General features: G+C 38.5%; 1 pseudogene; it reads right to left on the bottom strand.

Moving 5' to 3' along the window:
* Positions 1-1,020: 1,020 nt before the first annotated feature.
* Positions 1,021-1,434, bottom strand: LOC104678553 (annotated as a pseudogene).
* Between the last annotated feature and the right edge of the window lie 18,101 nt (positions 1,435-19,535).

Here is a 19,535-nt window from a genome sequence, read left to right as displayed (position 1 = left end):
TAGGAATAGAAAGGGATATCCTTATTCTAATAAAGATTATCTACAAAAATACTATAACACACATCATATCTAATGATAAAAAATGGCAACATCTCCTTTGAGATCAGGATGGAGAAAAGAGTACTTGTTCTACCACCTTCAATCAACATTTTACTGGAGTCTCAAGCAGTGCAGTATTGCAAGAAAAAGATACGGCATGAGAATTAGAAAGGAAGAAAACCAATACTCTTATTATTCGGAGATGATATGATTGCTTGGATAGAAAATTATAAATAATCTGGAGAAAACTTACAGTAATTCTGAAACAAAATCAATATACAAATAGATACCAGCCACAAAGAAGTAAAAATTCTTTTTCCTAAAAGATACTTGTTACAATAGCATTAAAACCATTGAAATACTTAAGAATAAGTCTAATAAAAGATATACAAAATCTCTACAGAGACGACTGTGGAACTTTATTTACAATAATTAAAGAAGACCTTAATTGATATGATTGTAAGGATTGGATGCCTCAGTGTTGAAAAATACCAGTTTTCCCCAAACTGAACAAATTCAAATAAGGCAAATAAAAATACCAACAGGCTGTGTGTGTGTTGTGTGTGTGTCTGTGTGTGTGCATAAAACATGACTAATTGTTTCTACAATGTATATGGAAATACAAAGGGTCAAGAATAATGAGTACGGTTACAGAAGTGAAAGTATCTGTTTTATCAGATACAAGGTTTATTATAGAGCTGTAGTAATCAAAACAGTGCAGTAGTGGAAGTCTTGGTGTATTGAACACAAATGAATTAGTAGATCATACTTGAAACCCCCAAACCGACATCATTATCATTGTAAAATAGTGGATGAAAAATAGCCTATGCAATAAATGGTGCTGCGAAAAACTGGTATCTTTTTTTTTTTTTTTTTTTTTTAAGAAACGTTGTGTTTAATGGTAAAAGCTTAGCAGACCCCAGCATCAGGAATGGCATGGAGTCGTAGCAGCAGCGATGGACAGGTGGCCCCCATGGAGCTTCACATGGTGAAGAGGATGAGGAAGGTGACCATCAAACAGAAGAGCCCCCCCATGGCCTCAGACAGGGTAAAACCCAGAATGGCATAGGAGAAGAGCTACTGCCTGAGAGACAGGTTCCTGGCATAGCCAATGATCAAGCTGCCAAACACAATTCCAATGCCAGCCCCTGAACCAGCCACACCAACTGTGGCTGCCTCAGCACAGATAAACTTGGTTGCTGTGTCAATGTCCCAGGAGATAACACTGGTCTGGAACTCCTGTCTGGCCACCTGGAGTTGGGAGCTGCTGTAGGAAGGCTGTTTAAATGAATTCTCTGGGCTATTCAAGAAGGAGGCAGACACAGGCCTGATTAGACCCCTGGTGCAACAGTGGATCTGAGCTGGAGAAATGAACAGTGCCCCAGTGGTCTGCATTTTTTCAGTCTCCCAGCTTTAGCCCTTGGTCTCAGCACTCAGCCAAAAATTGGTATCTTTATTTTAAAAAAGAAATAAAATCTGTTCTTCACATTTTATGCAGATTTGAATTAAAAGGGAATTATAGACCTAAATATGAAAGGTAAAACTATGAAGATTTTACTAGATAATATAGGAGAGTACCTTAATCTGTCTGGGGTTAGAAAAGATTACTTACACATTTCTCCAAAAGTTAATTATAGAAGGAATGATTGATGTCTACATTAAAATTAAGATGTATGTGACTTTCCAGTCATGAAAAGACATCATTAAAAGATAAAGTCACAGAGTAGATAGTTCACAATACATGTAACTGACGAAAGGACTCATATCCAGACTATATAAAAATCTAAAAAAAAAAAAAAAATCAGACATTCCTATAGAAAAACAAGTACTTCGTAAGTGAGGGAATCCTCACTCTGCCTGTCCAAGGATTTGGGCAGCTGACACTTGTAATCCCAGCACTTTGGGAGGCTGAGGCAGGTGGATCACTTGAGGCCAGGAGTTCAAGACCAGCCTGGCCAACATGGTAAAACCCCATCTCTACCACAAATACAAAAATTAGCCAGAGGTGGTGGCACGTGCCTGTAGTCCCAGCTACTCAAGAGGCTGAGGCAGGAGAACTGCTTGAACCCATGAGGTGAAGTTCTCAGTGAGCCAAGATAGTGCCCCTGGGCCACAGAGTGCAAATCTGTCAACAACAACAACAACAAAAGTGAGGAAATCCAAAAGGCTAAAGAACTTATTTAAAATGTTCAATCTAATCCATAATGCAGGATTGCAAATCAGATTCCATTGCACATGCACCATTGTGGCTTAGCACAATGGAAAGCAAAGAGAAATTTCTTCTTTACAAGACAAGAAGACGCTGTTGGTAGGAGTGTAAATTGTATAAGTTATGTATAAAACACTTGGACATTAATCAATAAATTTAAGATATGCATACTTTGAAACCCAACAATTCTAATCCTTGATATTCATGCCAGATACATTTAGAAATATGAATACTAGGATCCATGTATAAGAATGTTCATTGTTGGTACTATATATAAAGGCCTGAAACTGGCCAGGTGTGGTGGCTCACGCCTGTAATCTCAGCATTTTGGGAGGCCAAGGTGGGTAGATGACCTGAGGTCAGGATTTCGAGACCAGCCTGGCCAACATAGTGAAACCCCATCTCTACTAAAAATACAAAAACACAAAAATTAGCCAGGCATGGTGATGCAGGCCTGTAATTCCAGCTACTCAGGAGGCTGAGGCATGATAATCACTTGAACCCGGGAGGCAGAGATTGAAGTGAGGCAAGATCGTGCCGCTGCACTCCAACCTGGGCAACAGAGTGGGACTCAAAAAAAAAAAAAAAAAGCCTGAAACTGGAAAGTCAGAAATTTATATCAATATTAGAATGGACTAACACACTATGTTATAATCAAGCTTTGTTTTTTCCCATATGTTTTACCTGTGTTAATTCAAGCTCCACAAGAACCCTATGAGGTAAATATTCTTTAGGGATGTTTGCCCTTGAGGCCGTATAACGATTAGCATCTTGGGGCACTGCATAGAAATAGTAACACACGTAAGAGTCCCATATTCGAAGGCAGATGAGAATTCTAGATCTTCCTGGGCTTTTGTCTTGGCCAAACCTAACTCCTTTGAGCCTTGTTATCTTCATGGAAGATCTCTACTATGTTATCAAAAATTGTCATCTTGTACCCAAAATAAAACCTCTTGCTTTGCCAAAGGCCTATCAAGTACCACCATAAATTGGGGTCCCACAGGGAAGAAAGGTATCAAGGGACAGGGGATCCAGGTGGAGAGGTCGTGGGCTTGGCTGGGCTTTTGAGGCTTCTTGAGGGTGAGTGTGGTGAAGGGAAAGTCAGAGTATGGAGAGTGAGGCTTCTCTGAGGGCTAAGCCAAGCCACACAGGGCCAATCCTCAGGCAGACAGAGTGGAAAAGTAGGCCTTCTGCTCTTCTGGGTAGCGTTCCTGGGGTGTCACAGCATCTAGTAAGTCCAGTGATGCCATTCATAAGTTTAATAAGTTTCTAGAAACAAGATAATAAGTAAAAATTCTATTTCTATACCCCAGAAAAAATCAGAAGCCGTAACAAAAAAAACAAAACAAAACAAAAAAGGCAACCATTACAATAGACGATAGCAATGAAAAATATGAAATGCTAGAAATAATTCTAAAGGAAAATTTGCAAGACTTTGATGGAGAAAATTAAAACCTTCTTAGAACACATTAAATGAAATCGAGGTAAATGGAGGATTCTTAGATAGGAAATCTCCCAAATCGATTATATATCTTCAATAAAAATTTTAATTTATGAAACTAGCTGATTTTAAAATTCACCACATAGAACAAAAAGCCAAGGGTAGTTAACATATTCACAAAGAACAGGTGAAATAATTTGCTTTCCCCAAGTCCTTAGAGACTTACAAAGAGACTTAGACTCCCATACAATAATAATGGGAGACTTCAACACTCCACTGTCAACATTAGACAGATCAGAGACAGAAAGTTAACAAGGATATTCAGGAATTGAACTCATCTCTGCAGCAAGCAGACCTAATAGACATCTATAGAACTCTCCACCCCAAATCATCAGAATATACATTCTTCTCAGCACCACATCACACTTATTCCAAAATTGACCACATAGTTGGAAGTAAAGCACTCCTCAGCAAATGTACAAGAACAGAAATTATAACAAACTGTCTCTCAGACCACAGTGCAATCAAACTAGAACTCGGGATTAAGAAACAGTCAAAACCGCTCAACTACATGGAAACTGAATAACCTGCTCCTGAATGACTACTGGGTACATAACGAAATGAAGGCAGAAATAAAGATGTTCTTTGAAACCAATGAGAACAAAGATACAACATACCAGAATCTCTGGGACACATTTAAAGCAGTGTGTAGAGGGAAATTTATAGCACTAAATGCCCACAAGAGAAAACTGGAAAGATCTAAAATTGACACTCTAACATCACAATTAAAAGAACTAGAGAAGCAAGAGCAAACACATTCAAAAGCTAGCAGAAGGCAAGAAATAACTAAGATCAGAGCAGAACTGAAGGAGGTAGAGACACAAAAAACCCTCCAAAAAATCAATGAATCCAGGAGTTGGTTTTTTTTGAAAAGATCAACAAAATTGATAGACCGCTAGCAAGACTAATAAAGAAGAAAAGAGAGAAGAATCAAATAGACGCAATAAAAACTGATAAAGGGGATATCACCACCGACCCCACAGATATACAAACTACCATCAGAGAATACTATAAACACCTCTACGCAAATCAACTAGAAAATCTAGAAGAAATGGATAATTTCCTGGACACTTACACCCTCCCAAGACTAAACCAGGAAGAAGCTGAATCCCTGAATAGACCAATAGCAGGCTCTGAAATTGAGGCAATAATTAATAGCCTACCCACCAAAAAAAGTCCAGGACCAGATGGATTCACAGCTGAATTCTACCAGAGGTACAAGGAGGAGCTGGTACCATTCCTTCTGAAACTATTCCAATCAATAGAAAAAGAGGGAATCCTCCCTAACTCATTTTATGAGGCCAACATCATCCTGATACCAAAGCCTGGCAGAGACACAACAAAAAAAGAGAATTTTAGACCAATATCCCTGATGAACATCGATGCAAAAATCCTCAATAAAATACTGGCAAACCGGATCCAGCAGCACATCAAAAAGCTTACTCACCATGATCAAGTGGGCTTCATCCCTGGGATGAAAGGCTGGTTCTACATACGCAAATCAATAAACGTAATCCAGCATATAAACAGAACCAAAATCAAGAACCACATGATTATCTCAATAGATGCAGAAAAGGCCTTTGACAAAATTCAACAGCCCTTCATGCTAAAAACGCTCAATAAATTCGGTATTGATGGAACGTACCTCAAAATAATAAGAGCTATTTATGACAAACCCACAGCCAATATCATACTGAATGGGCAAAATCTGGAAAAATTCCCTTTGAAAACTGGCACAAGACAGGGATGCCCCCTCTCACCACTCCTATTCAACATAGTGTTGGAAGTTCTGGCTAGGGCAATCAGGCAAGAGAAAGAAATCAAGGGTATTCAATTAGGAAAAGAAGAAGTCAAATTGTCCCTGTTTGCAGATGACATGATTGTATAATTAGAAAACCCCATTGCCTCAGCCCAAAATATCTCCTTAAGCTGATAAGAAACTTCAGCAAAGTCTCAGGATACAAAATTAATGTGCAAAAATCACAAGCATTCTTATACACCAGTAACAGACAAACAGAGAGCCAAATCATGAATGAACTTCCATTCACAATTGCTCCAAAGAGAATAAAATACCCCAGGAATCCAACTTACAAGGGATGTAAAGGACCTCTTCAAGGAGAACTACAAACCACTGCTCAGTGAAATCAAAGAGGACACAAACAAATGGAAGAACATACCATGCTCATGGATAGGAAGAATCAATATCATGAAAATGGCCATACTGTGCAAGGTCATTTATAGATTCAATGCCATCCCCATCAAGCTGCCAATGAGTTTCTTCACAGAATTGGAAAAAACTGCTTTAAAGTTCATATGGAACCAAAAAAGAGCCCACATTTCCAAGACAATCCTAAGTCAAAAGAACAAAGCTGGAGGCTGGAGACATCACGCTACCTGACTTCAAACTATACTACAAGGCTACAGTAACCAAAACAGCATGGTACTGGTACCAAAACAGAGATATAGACCAATGGAACAGAACAGAGCTCTCAGAAATAATACCACACATCTACAGCCATCTGATCTTTGACAAACCTGAGAAAAACAAGAAATGGGGAAAGGATTCCCTATTTAATAAATGGTGCTGGGAAAATTGGCTAGCCATAAGTAGAAAGCTGAAACTGGATCCTTTCCTTACTCCTTATACGAAAATTAATTCAAGATGGATTAGAGACTTAAATGTTAGACCTAGTACCATAAAAACCCTAGAAGAAAACCTAGGTAATACCATTCAGGACATAGGCATGGGCAAGGACTTCATGTCTAAAACACCAAAAGCAACAGCAACAAAAGCCAAAATTGACAAATGGGATCTAATTAAACTAAAGAGCTTCTGCACAGCAAAAGAAACTACCATCAGAGTGAACAGGCAACCCACAGAGTGGGAGAAAATTTTTGCAATCTACTCATCAGACAAAGGGCTAATATCCAGAACCTACAAAGAACTCAAACAAATTTACAAGAAAAAAACAAACAACCCCATCAAAAAGTGGGCAAAGGATATGAACAGACATTTCTCATAAGACATTCATACAGCCAACAGACACATGAAAATATGCTCACCTTCACTGGCCATCAGAGAAATGCAAATCAAAACCACAATGAGATACCATCTCACACCAGTTAGAATGGTAATCATTAAAAAGCCAGGAAACAACAGGTGCTGGAGAGGATGTGGAGAAATAGGAACACTTTTACACTGTTGGTGGGATTGTAAACTAGTTCAATCATTACGGAAAACAGTATGGCAATTCCTCAAGGATCTAGAACTAGAAGTACCATATGACCCAGCCATCCCATTACTAGGTATATACCCAAAGGATTATAAATCATGCTGCTATAAAGACACATGCACACATATGTTCATTGCGGCACTATTCGCAATAGCAAAGACTTGGAATCAACCCTAATGTCCATCAGTGACAGACTGGATTAAGAAAATGTGGCACATATACACCATGGAATACTATGCAGCCATAAAAAAGGATGAATTCGTGTCCTTTGTAGGGACATGGATGCAGCTGGAAACCATCATTCTTAGCAAACTATCACAAGAACAGAAAACCAAACACTGCATGTTCTCACTCATAGGTGGGAACTGAACAATGAGATCCCTTGGACCCGGGAAGGGGAACATCACACACCAGGGCATATCATGGGGAGGGGGGAGCGGGGAGGGATTGCATTGGGTGTTATACCTGATATAAATGACGAATTGATGGGTGCTGAGGAGTTGATGGGTGCAGCACACCAACATGGCACAAGTATACATATGTAACAAACCTGCACGTTATGCACATGTACCCTAGAACTTAAAGTATAATAATAATAAAATAAAATAAAAAAATAAAATAAATAATTTGCTTTCCCAATTAAGGCTTATAAACAGCATGTTATTTGGTGTAAGGATAAATAAAGTGATATATTGATAAGTAAATTGATTTATTGAACAGAAATCAGTTTGTTATTATATAGAGAAGTTGTACTTGACCAAATTTATATCCATTCTTACCTAGGGAAACACATGTGCACAGGCAAATATGTGCACAAAAATGTCCACAGCAGCATTGCTTATAATATTCCCAAATTGAAACAACCCAAATGTCTATCAATAGGACAACTGATTGACATAGAGCCATGAAAATAAATACTTTTTATCTACATGCAATAACAATTTTAAGAACATACTGAGTGAAAAAGCAAATCAGAAAAATATCCATAGCATTATTTTATCTACATAAATTTTAAAACAAGCAAAACAGAGTTATTTAGGGATAGATTGCTCTAACACTCTAAAGATAAGTATGCTATTCCGGATAATAGTAACATCTTGGGGGAATGCGTGTCGGCAGAGAAATGCGGTCAGGGAAGAGCACAGAGGGGATGTCTAAGGTACTGGAACTGTTTAAGTTCCTAAACAAGATGGCGTGTACACGTGTACATGCCCTCAAATTAAAATGCACTCTTACCATTTATTAGTTTCTCATAACATTCTGATCTCTCTTCTGGATGTTTTATATTGTTTACTAATCTAGTTGTCTATTACCATTACAGTACTAAGTGGCTATTTATTTTGTTATTCTCATAACGTGCACTTTATTATATTTTAAGTTGTGTGTATTATATATTTTAAGTTGTGTGTATTATATATTTCAAAGTCGAATTTTTTAAAAATACAATAAAAGTTTTTTTCTTTTCTTCTTTTTTTCAGATGGAGTCTCACTCTGTCGCCTAGGCTGGAGTGCAGTGGCGCCATTTCGGCTCATTGCAATCTCCGACTCCTGGGTTCAAGCAATTCCTTGCCTCAGCCTCTCGAGTAGCTGGGATTACGGACGGCTGCCACCATGCCCGGCTAATTTTTTGTTTGTTTGTTTGTTTGTATTTTTAGTAGAGACGGGGGTTTCACCATTTTGGCCAGGCTGGTCTGGAACTCCTGATCTCGTGATCCACCAGCCTCGGCCTCCGAAAGTGCTGGGATTACAGGTGTAAGCCACCACGCCCGTGCCCGGCATATTTCTTTCTCAGATTACAGAGGTGGGTGGTCCAGGGCTGCTTTGCCATTCTTAACAGACCATTTCCCTCTCAGCATCTGAAATGGCTGCAGAACTCGCACTCCTACCTCAACACCCCACAGAAGGAATACGAGGAAGGGCAAGGAAATGCATGCCCAAGTACTTCTGAAAAATCTCAAACTCGAACTTTTTAAAAGAAAGAATATCACCCAAATAAAATAGCAATAGAAGAAAATCACCTAAACATGATAAAGTCTTTTTATAACAATGAACAGATAGCGTAGTGCATAATAAAATATCAACACCATTGCATTAGATTAAGAAAACGTTAAATTTACCCTCCATCACCACAACTATTTGGTTTTTTAAATTTTAGCTAAGTCCAATAATGCAGGAAAATTAAATAATTAATATATATATATTTTAAAAAGAATAAGCAATAATGTTATTCTTTGCAGATAATGTGGCTATACATTTCAGAGACTTCCTAAAAATCTCATAGAATTAATATTTGACTGGTTACACAATGAATATACAAAAATCAAAAGCTTTTCTTCAACCTAGAAATATCCAGTTAGCATTTGACGAAAAAAACTTAAACATTTAAACATTAAAAAAACATTTTTTATAGTAGTTCTAAAGTATATGACTTGTCCGTTGGGATAAATTTAATGAAAGGGTACAAGTTCTGTGGAAACCTTCGTTAAAGGTCGAGAATCAATCTTTAATGATTGTAGAGAATTATTTATCCTAGATGGGAATACCTAATGTTTAAAATAATTTTCCCCAAATTAATATATAAATTCACTGCATTTCCACTTATAGTCTTATTTTTTGACTTCTCCACCTTTTTTTTTTTTTTTTTAATTAGTTGAAATGATTCTAAGGTTTATAGGGGAAAATAGCTGAGACGGTCAAAATTCTTTTCTAAATTAATGAGGGAAGACTTGCCTTCTCAGGTATCAACACCTGAAAGCTACCATAGTTAAGTCCACTTAGTACTGCAATGGTAATGGACAACTAGATTAGTAAATGATATAAACATATTCAGAAGAAAGATCAGAGTGTTATGAGAAACTAGTAAATGGTAGGAGTGCATTTTAATTTGATGGCTAAGGATAGTTTATTTATAAATATGCTGGCATAATGGGCTATCCATCTGGAAAAAAACAAAATTATATCTACAGTTCATATCATTTTGAAAATAAATTCAGTTTTAAAATATAAAAGTGTAAAATATAGAATGAAATTTAGGAAAATATTTTGTAACCTTGATGTGTTAGAAAAACCCAGAAGCAAAAAACGTCAAGATAGACATGCTTAACTTCATAAAAAATAGCTTGTTTTTATATGGTGAAAAATTCCATATACTCAAAAGACCATAAAAAATTTTCAAGTCATATGGCAAAGGGCATATATATTGAAAATACTTGGCTTGGTGCCGTGGCTCACACCTGTAATCCCGGGACTTTGGAGGTCAAGGTGGGGATATCATGTGAGCTCACAAGTTCAAGACCAGCCTGGGCAACATGGAAATACCCTGTCTCTACAAAAATACAAAAATTAGTCGGGTGTGGTGGCGCACCTGTAGTCCCAGCTATTTAGGAGGCTGAGGCAGAAGAATTGCCTGAGTCAGGGAGGTCGAGGCTGTAGTGAGCTGAGATTGCACCACTGCACTCCAGCCTGGGCGATAGAATGTCTGCCCAGCCCCCCCCCCAAAAAATCTCTCTTTTTTTATTTTAAATTTGAGAGAGTCTCACTGCAGTTGCCCAGAGTGGTCTTGAACTCCTGTACTCAAGCAATCCGCCCTTCTCGGCCTCCCAGAGTGCTGGGGTTACAGACATGAGCCACTGCACACAGCCAGTACCAAGGGATCTTATAAAATTATTTACGAGGAAAGAACCAACAAAATTCCAGTGAAATAATGTGTAATGAAGTCTTATAAAATTTACTTTTAAATGTTAAAAATGATAACAAAATTTACTTTTATTATCATTTAAAATTTTTTAGTAGAGTAGCATAGGTTGGGTTGAAATAAGGCTGCCCGGGATTGAATTCCAGCTTCATCCGTTGATAACTGGGTGACTTTGGAAAAGTTGCTTCACCTCTTTTTATATCAGTTTTGTCTACAAACTGGAGGTAATAACAGTGCCTCCTTCATAGGTGGACTGTGAAAATTCCACTTAGAACAGTGCCTGATACCCAGCTAGTGGTTAATAAATTATTTATCATTATTATACTTTTTAAAAAAATGAACTGGAGATGATACTAATAGTTCCTTCTATCGTTGGACACTATGAGAAGTGAAAGAGATGATCTATTTAAAGTATTTAATATGGTACATCGCACACTGGTATGTAATAATAATGTAATTATTATTCTTATTGTAATTTTTTTTTTTTTTTTTTTTTTTGAGACGGAGTTTCCCTCTTGTTGCCCAAGCTGGAGTGCAATGGCGAGATCTCGGCTCACTGCAACCTCCGCTTCCCAGGTTCAGACGATTCTCCTGCCTCAGCCTCCCTAGCAGCTGGGATTACAGGCATGTGCCACCATGCCTGGCTAATTTTGTATTTTTAGTAGAGACGGGGTTTCTCCATATTGGTCAGGCTGGTATCGAACTCCCAACCTCAGGTGATCCCCCCCGCCTTGGCCTCCCAAAGTGCTGGGATTACAGGCATGAGCCACCGCGCCCGGCCCGTAAATGTTAATTAGTGTTCTTATTGTTAAAAATTCAAAGTGGAAATACTTAGAACATTATGGTACTGGCACCAAAACAAACAAATTAATGGAATAGAATAGAAAGTTTAGAAAGAGACTTAGTAATATATAAAAATTCAATTTATGACAAAGGTTTACTTCAAATCATTTTGGAAAGAAAACTATAGTATTGATAAATGAGGCTCAATTAGCCAACCCTCTGGGGAAAAATAACTTAGATCCATATGTGTCATCAAATACCAGGATAAATTCTAGATAGATTAAAAATTTTAATGTAAACACTAAAAATATTAGAAAGAAACAAAGACAAATATTTATATAGTTTTGGGGAGCTTTTCTAAGCATGGCATCAAAGGCCATAAGTGATAAAAGGTATCTCTGAATATACAAAATAGATAACTTTCATGTATTTTTGAAAATACCAAAATATATTTCAGTTGATACTGATTAGCCCCAGGGCTTAAAATTGGATGGAAAAAAAAAAATAAGATTTAGTTTTTTTTGAACACACCTATTTTTCATAATGAAAAAACTAACAAAACAAAAGTGCTGTAAAGTGCCCCAAACAAAATCAAAAGGCAAATGAAGAGCTGGAAAATACTGGTAACATCTCTAACAGCCAAAGTCAAATGCCATATTTAATACATAAAGATGTTGTATCAATATATAAATATGATGAATGGACAAGTCATTAGCAGGCAATTCATCAAGAGCTACCAATAAATACACGAGGACCTTCAACATTACGAGTAAACAAGCAAATACAAAAAAGTAAGATGCTATTTTAAAAATCACATAGGCAGATATCAAAAAGAATGACGCAGCATTGTCAAAGGGATGCTTTTACAGAATGCTTGGGCTATAAACATTCTGGTGCATCATTTTATCAGAATCTTTCAACAAAACAAACATATCCTTTAATCCAGTCAATCTCCTAGAAACTGATCCCTGTGCAAATAGGCAAACGTGTGTAGTTGTATTGCAGAGTCGTCAATACAAAAATGTTTTACGTCCTTTAACAGGGAATTGGTTATTTAAGTTGTGATACATTCATGCCATGGCATCTACACAGCCATTACAAATGATATTGTAAATAAAGATTTATAGACCTGGAAAGATGTTCATTACGTATTGTTACACAAAGAAAGCAGATTATAAAGTGGTATGTAGAATACAGTGACATTTTTGCTAAAAGTAATGCATATAAATAAGAGAAAGTCTAAAGGGAGATAGACCAAAATTGTAGCAGTTGTTATCAATGAATGGCACCAAGGGTGATTTTTAAAAATCTTTCTTCTTTCCTCTGTTGTCTGATTTTTAAAATGATGAGCAGGTTATCTATCTATCTATCTATCTATCTATCTATCTATCTATCTATCTATCTATCCATCCATCCATCCATCCATCCATCCATCTCCAGTGGGAGGAGCAGAGAATCTTATGTTGTTGCTTCTGCCTATCTTTATTGGTCCCCCAATTATGCCGTAATCCACTGCTATTTGACTTCTGTATTTACTTCTCCGTGAAAACGAGTTTTCCAGAGTTACCAATGACTTCCTGTTGTCAAATCTAATAAACACTTTTCAGTTCTCGTCTATTGGACCCTCTGGTTCTGTCTTGTAAACCATCCCCTCCTTTTTTAAAACACGTTTCTCCTTTTTTCTTGAAACAGAGTCTTGCTGTCTCGCCCAGGCTAAAGTGCAGTGACGCGACCTTGGCTTACTGCAGCCTCAACTTCCTGGGTTCAAGCGATTCTCCCACTTCAGCCTCAGCAGTAGTGGGAATTAAAGGAGCATGCCACCACATCCGGATATATTTTGTATTTTTTTTGTAGACACAGGGTTTTGCCGTGTTGCCCAGGCTGGTCTCCAACTTCTGGGCTCAAGTGATCCACTTGCCTTGGCCTCCCAGTGTGCTGGGATTACAGGAGTGAACCACACCTTCTGTCCTCTTTTTTCCTTTGGGTCCTCTGTGTGATGGCTAATTTTAGGTGTCAACTTGACTGAATTAAGGAATATCTAAAGAAGCAGCAAAGCATTGCTATTAGGTGTGTGAGAGGGTGTTTCCAGGGGCCACTGGCATTTGAGTCAGTGGACTAAGTATAGGAGATCCACCCTCAATGTGTGTAGGCTAAGAGTCCTGATAGAACAAAGAGATTATTTAGTCTCTCTCTCTCAGAGCTGGTACACACTCTTCTGCCCTCGGTCATCAGAGCTTGAGCCTTTGGACTGCGAGACCTACACCAGTAACCCCTTCTTCCTTGTCACCACCTCCTGGGTTTCAGACCTTTGATCTTGGACTGAGAATTACACCATCAGCTTCCATGGTTCTAAAGCTATAGAACTTTGACTGAACTGAGTCACACTACGGAAATTCCGGGGTCTCCAGTTTGCAGACTGTCAATTCCCCTAAGTCTCTCTCTCTCTCTCTCTTTCCCTCTCTCTCCTCTCTCTCTAGGTATTCATCCATCCCTCCCTCCATTCATCCTATTGGTCATCTCTCTAGAGAACCCTGTCTAATCCACTGTGTCACCACTTTTTTCCTGCATGTTGAGCCACAACTCAGTGTATTTCACAAAATCTTTTGCTTACCCCTTTCATGCAGATGTTCCCCAAATGTCCATCTTTCCTCTTCATTTCTTTGCATATTACACATTTACGCCATGTATATATATGTGTGTAAAACTGCCACAGGATATCATCCCCCTGGTTTAAAATGTGGATTCAAAGACCCACATACCCTATAAAAAACTTGTATCTAGGATATAGAAAGAACTCCTACAAATCCAAGAGATGAACACTCTTCCTTCATTTCTTCAATACCACTCTCCTTTAAAAAAAGTATTATTATTATTTTTATGGAGACAGGGTCTCACTCTGTTGCCCAGGTTGGTCTTGAACTCCTGGGCTCAAGTAAAGCCTCCTGCCTTGGCCTCCCAAAGTGCTAGGATTACAGGCGTGAACCACCATGCCCGGCTATTTTGTTTCTGTATGGCTTTCTATAAATGGTATCCCCATCTGCTCTACCACCTGAGTCAGATACCTGAGAATTCTCCTAGGCCTGGGCTTATCTTTCTTCCTTATTCCTCATAGCCAAGGTGTTGATTCCACATCGTAAAAGATTTTGTGAATGAATTTCCTTATCTCCTTATCTCCATTTTCATTACCACACCTTATTTCATGTACACATGACTTTCTCCTGCATTTATCTGGTAACCTTCATTCTTAAACTGGGTTCCACAAAAGCAGAATCTGGAACAAAGACTTGTGTTAGGTTGATTTGGAGATTGTTTATCCTGAGGAGTTGAAGTGAAGAAACAGAGACGGAAGGAATGCCAACATGGTTTTGCTGTATCGGGTTGGCCACTACCACAACCCAGTGTTGCTGAGTCCTGTGGGAACTTTTCATCTGGTGTGTGAAAGGGAGAAGCATTGATCACTCAGCTTCCAGCCCGGTTGTTCAAGAGCGGTCCAATAATAGTAAGTCCCTGGCAATTCCAGATTGTACTTGCATTAATGCCTAGTGTTACTGATACTCCAAAGCCTCAGAAATTCCTGGGACAGGAGTGAGAAGTGGTGGCACACCTTCCAGCAGTGGCTCCAGTAGGAAGAGGTGGGGCTGAGAGGGTTTAAAGCGGCCCATAATACATGTCTGATTTACCTTCCAATTGATCTTCCTGTCCTCCTTCTGCTAGCCACTTTTTATAGCCAGAATAATCTTCTTAAAACAAAGTGATTTTATTATTTTTCTGCTTGAAGTGTTTTGATGTCCCTTTTAGAGACCTTCAGAAAAATATACTCTCCTTAGCACATCATAGAAGCCCTCCCTTTATTATCTGGCCCTTTTCTACCTCCCTGAAAGTAGGACTTGTCCATACAAACCCTTCCCAGCTCTTTATCTGTGCTGTACCCTCTACCTAGAGTGACCTTCCTCTCCTTTTTTGCTTGCCTATTTTCTCCTTATTTGCAAGCCTTACTTGATGCTCTACTCTTCTTCCCAGGCTGAGTTGGTTCCCTCCTGTGTGTTCCAAGAGCACCCTGTGTTTATGATCATCATAGAATTTATTACATTCCATTACATTTTTGTCTGATTTATCTGTTAGACTAGATTGTCAACTCCTAATATGGAACCTGACAAATAGTAGGTGATCAATAACTGTTGACATTGTTTCACTATCTATTGCAAAGCTGTATACAGGAAAAAGTGAACCAAGTTTATCACTAAAATGAAGAATAACCACCTTCAATGTATGCTTAAACATCATTGCGGTTTTAGTCCCTCCAGAAGGTGTTAATCTAACATCTGCCTGTAAGATGTGCCTTAGGAAGAATACAGATTATTATCATTGTATGGAGGAGTTTTGGGCAAAGAGATGAAAAAGGTGTCAGCTCTGAGAGACCAGAAGAGTCCAAAGAGCTGTCTTATTCCTTCAGGTGGTAGTAATCCTTCACTGACACCTGCCTTCAACAAGTGTGAAAACTGATAACCTGTGTAGCCATCTCTTAGAGAGAGTGTCTTAGCCTTCCACACAAGTTGCCCACACAAGCTATAGCCGGGAAAGCAGACACACGAGCCATATGAAATTGGGTCGAGGGCCAGTAGAATTTTAGTGCAGCTTGAAACTGACATACGGCACTAATATTATACTTTCCCCAGGTTGGAGTCTCACTGCCAAGAGGTGTGGCATTGCTATCACCCTGGAAGGTGCAGCAAAGACTTGGGAAAATATTCTAGGCTCAGAGATTACTTTTCACTTCCAACTAAAGCTGGCAGACTGAATTCTCTCATGAAAGAATAGATTCAGCTTGATTTGTTTGGCTTTGGGGGTTTTGGCATTCATAGGATTGCCAAATGTATGATAACTTTATTTTAAAAAGAATGATTATGTAATTATTTAATTAGAAAAAAATAATAAATGCTTGTAATTATTTCTGGTTAAGAGTTTCTAACTTGAAATACAAAACACTGCTATTTCTTCAGCTGTCAGCTTTAGATGTCACTTATTAGCCGAACTTCTGAGAAGCTGAAAAGTGTTTAGTGTATTTAAGCTATATCTCCCCTCCCTTCCTCCCCTCCCACCTCCCAATATACAGCAATTGTTGTTATTTTTTAGATTTACTAAGTGAGGCTGCATCTCATAAATATTAATGGTGTTAGATAATATTGAACATTTGAGTGCTTACTGTACACCAGGTACAGTTCTAAACACTTTACATACAATAAATTCATTTTCTCCTCATATCAGACTTCTGAAATACAAATTGTTATCCTCATTTTCAGACATGGAAAATGAGGCACAGAGTAGTTATGAAATTTATTCAAGGTTATTAGTTAAGCGGTGGAACTGGGATGGCTCTATTATCTGTGCAGTCATGATTATCCTTTGCTGCTCCCCATAGAGAAGGCCATTAGAGCCCCTAGCCTTGCCTCCACTTCACCTTTCCCCTTTCACCCTGTGTCTCCTGATATGTAGGTTCATTCAAAAGCTGAAAATTAATATACGATATTTACATTATTACAACTAAGTGAATATTGTTCATTATAGAGACAATTAATGCCTTGGGATTATAAATTCGATGTTTCAATTTTGGTACCAGTCAAAGCCAAAAGATTGTTGCATCCAGTTCTATTTAATTTTTATTTTTTATTAATTCTCCCTTTAATTGCTCAAAATCACATCACATTTTAGTTTCCATGGTTTTTGGGCATGACTTTCATGTACAGTTCTTTACCCTGCTATTTATTATACCTTCCTCCCTTCACCTGTTTTGACAACCCTCCGCCTCCCCCTCCTGGAGTGCTGTGTAGTAGAATTTTAATTAATCCCTTCTTTTCAGCTCCCTTTGCCCTCCTCTCTACCTCTGACCCTGAACTTGGAGCTTTTCTGCAATCAGTGTTGACAGCTTTCTCCCTCCCTCCCTCCCTCCTTTCCTTCCTTCCTTCCTTCCTTCCTTCTCTTCCTTCCTTCCTTCCTTCCTTCCTTCCTTCCTTCCTTCCTTCCTTCCTTCCTTCCTTCCTTCCTTCCTTCCTTCCTTCCTTCCTCCCTCCCTCCCTCCCTCTCTCCCTCCCTCCCTCCTTCCCTCCCTTCCTTCCTTCCTGAATTCTGGGTCCTTGCCTTCTCATCTGGTTTCGTCGTTCAGTAGGCTTCCATCTTCTTCCCATCTCTTAGAAATGTGTTCAAACCTCTTGCCTACTGATGTATCCCCTTTTGTCCACTTCTACTGTTTTATTTCTTCACATTTTCTTGGAATTATTGGGTAATCATTTGTGCTTAAACTGCAGTTTGAATTAGAAACCCTATTTGGTCCACATCCTAAATAGTCAAAGTGATATGTATATGTATGTATGTATGTATGTGTGTGTGTGTGTGTGTATATATATATGTATATAATCTTAAATGTGTACAAATAGCATTGTCAGGTATAAACAGCATTTGCTTCTTTAGAATTAAACGGCTTAAACATAGATGAATATTTACTTAGAAATACCTACACATTAAAGGAAATGATTTTGGAACCTTATTAGTCACCTCCCACCCACCCCAGGCTAATAACACAAAGAAAACTTTGTTATCAGGTCCACCATTGTTAATTGGAGTCCTCTATCAGCTTAATAACACTTATAGCACAAGAAAAATGGATGCTCATATTGATGTCTTTAAGGCAGAGCAAGATCCCAAAGCATCTTAATAATTACCAGAACAAAGTTAAATTATGTTCAAGATTAATTTTAGTGCAAATTATTTTAAGCTATGTCTATAGGCATTTGTGATAAATGTATTTATTGCCCTGCCATAGCACAGAAAGAATTTGAGATGGCTTACATAAATACATACTACACAAAAAGATAAATAAGAACAATGAGAAAAAGCATAGGAATGGTAGGATGAAGCTAGGATTGAGATTGGGACCCAAAGTTACTTCAGAGTGTCCGGTGCATTTGTTAGGAATGTACCACACATTTTATTCTGAGCATCTAACAGCTGACTAAAACCATTTCCACAGCCAGCAGATCAAGTTTATTAATTCACATTGCACAAAGCATAAAAGCAGTTTGCTATGGAGAACTATTGCTGGAAAAAGACTTGGGCGAATTACTTCCTGTGGGTTCTAGTAAAGCACATATGTGAAATGTAGAGAATGATGTACTTCATAATTTCTTTACAGTGAAGATAGCAATATGATGCATATAGGAGTTTTAGTAATATGAACAAGCAGAACTCCATAAGGTAGGATTATAAGCAACTTTATTCTTCCACTTCCCACACCACAATCACTAACCATTTAATGCTGTTAGATTTTCCCCACTCTTTTTGTGAAATTTAATCTCCCAGTTTTCTTACTTTTTTTTTTGTTGTTGTTTTTGTTTCAAGGCAAAGTTTCGCTCTTTTTGTCCAGGCTGGAATGCAATGGCACGATCTCAGCTCAAAGCAACCTCTGCCTCCTGGGTTCAAGCAACTCTCCTGCCTCTGTCTCCCGAGTAGCTGGGATTACATGCACCTGCCACCATGCCCAGCTAATTTTTTTATTATTATTTTTTATAGAGATGGGGTTTTGCTATATTGGCCAGGCTGGTCTCAAACTCATGACTTCAGGTGATCTGCCTGCCTTGGCCTCCCAAAGTGCTGGGATTACAGGCTTGAGCCACTGCAACCAACCCCAGTTTTCTTATTAAACAAAAAACAAAAAACAAAAAACAAAACAAAACAAAAACCAGTTTCCATTCACTTTCAGTCACTGGAATAGTCTCCTTGTGGCCATCATTCTGTTCAGTCCACTGAGATCATCAAGACCATACTTCATGTGAAGTGAAACCTTTCTCCTTCCCCTGGCTGAGTTGGAAGCCTGTGGTGGTAAAGAAGGATCTTGCTTCTTTCCAGGTCTTACCATTTTCTTTCTCTCCTTCCTTGCTACACCCTTACCTTCCACCACCATGTCTCAGATTCCCCTGACTTGGAGAAGACAGAAGAAGTCAGGGATAGGAAATACCTTACTTGACTGCTAGAGCCATGCCTCTCTATTGGTGCAAGTGTAGGGAGAGCCTTCTCCAGCCTTGC

The sequence above is a fragment of the Rhinopithecus roxellana genome, chromosome 1 (assembly GCF_007565055.1).
Source record: "Rhinopithecus roxellana isolate Shanxi Qingling chromosome 1, ASM756505v1, whole genome shotgun sequence".
NCBI lineage: Eukaryota > Metazoa > Chordata > Mammalia > Primates > Cercopithecidae > Rhinopithecus > Rhinopithecus roxellana.
Note: the sequence above shows the minus strand (reverse complement) of the source record. Positions and strands in the feature narration are given on the sequence as shown.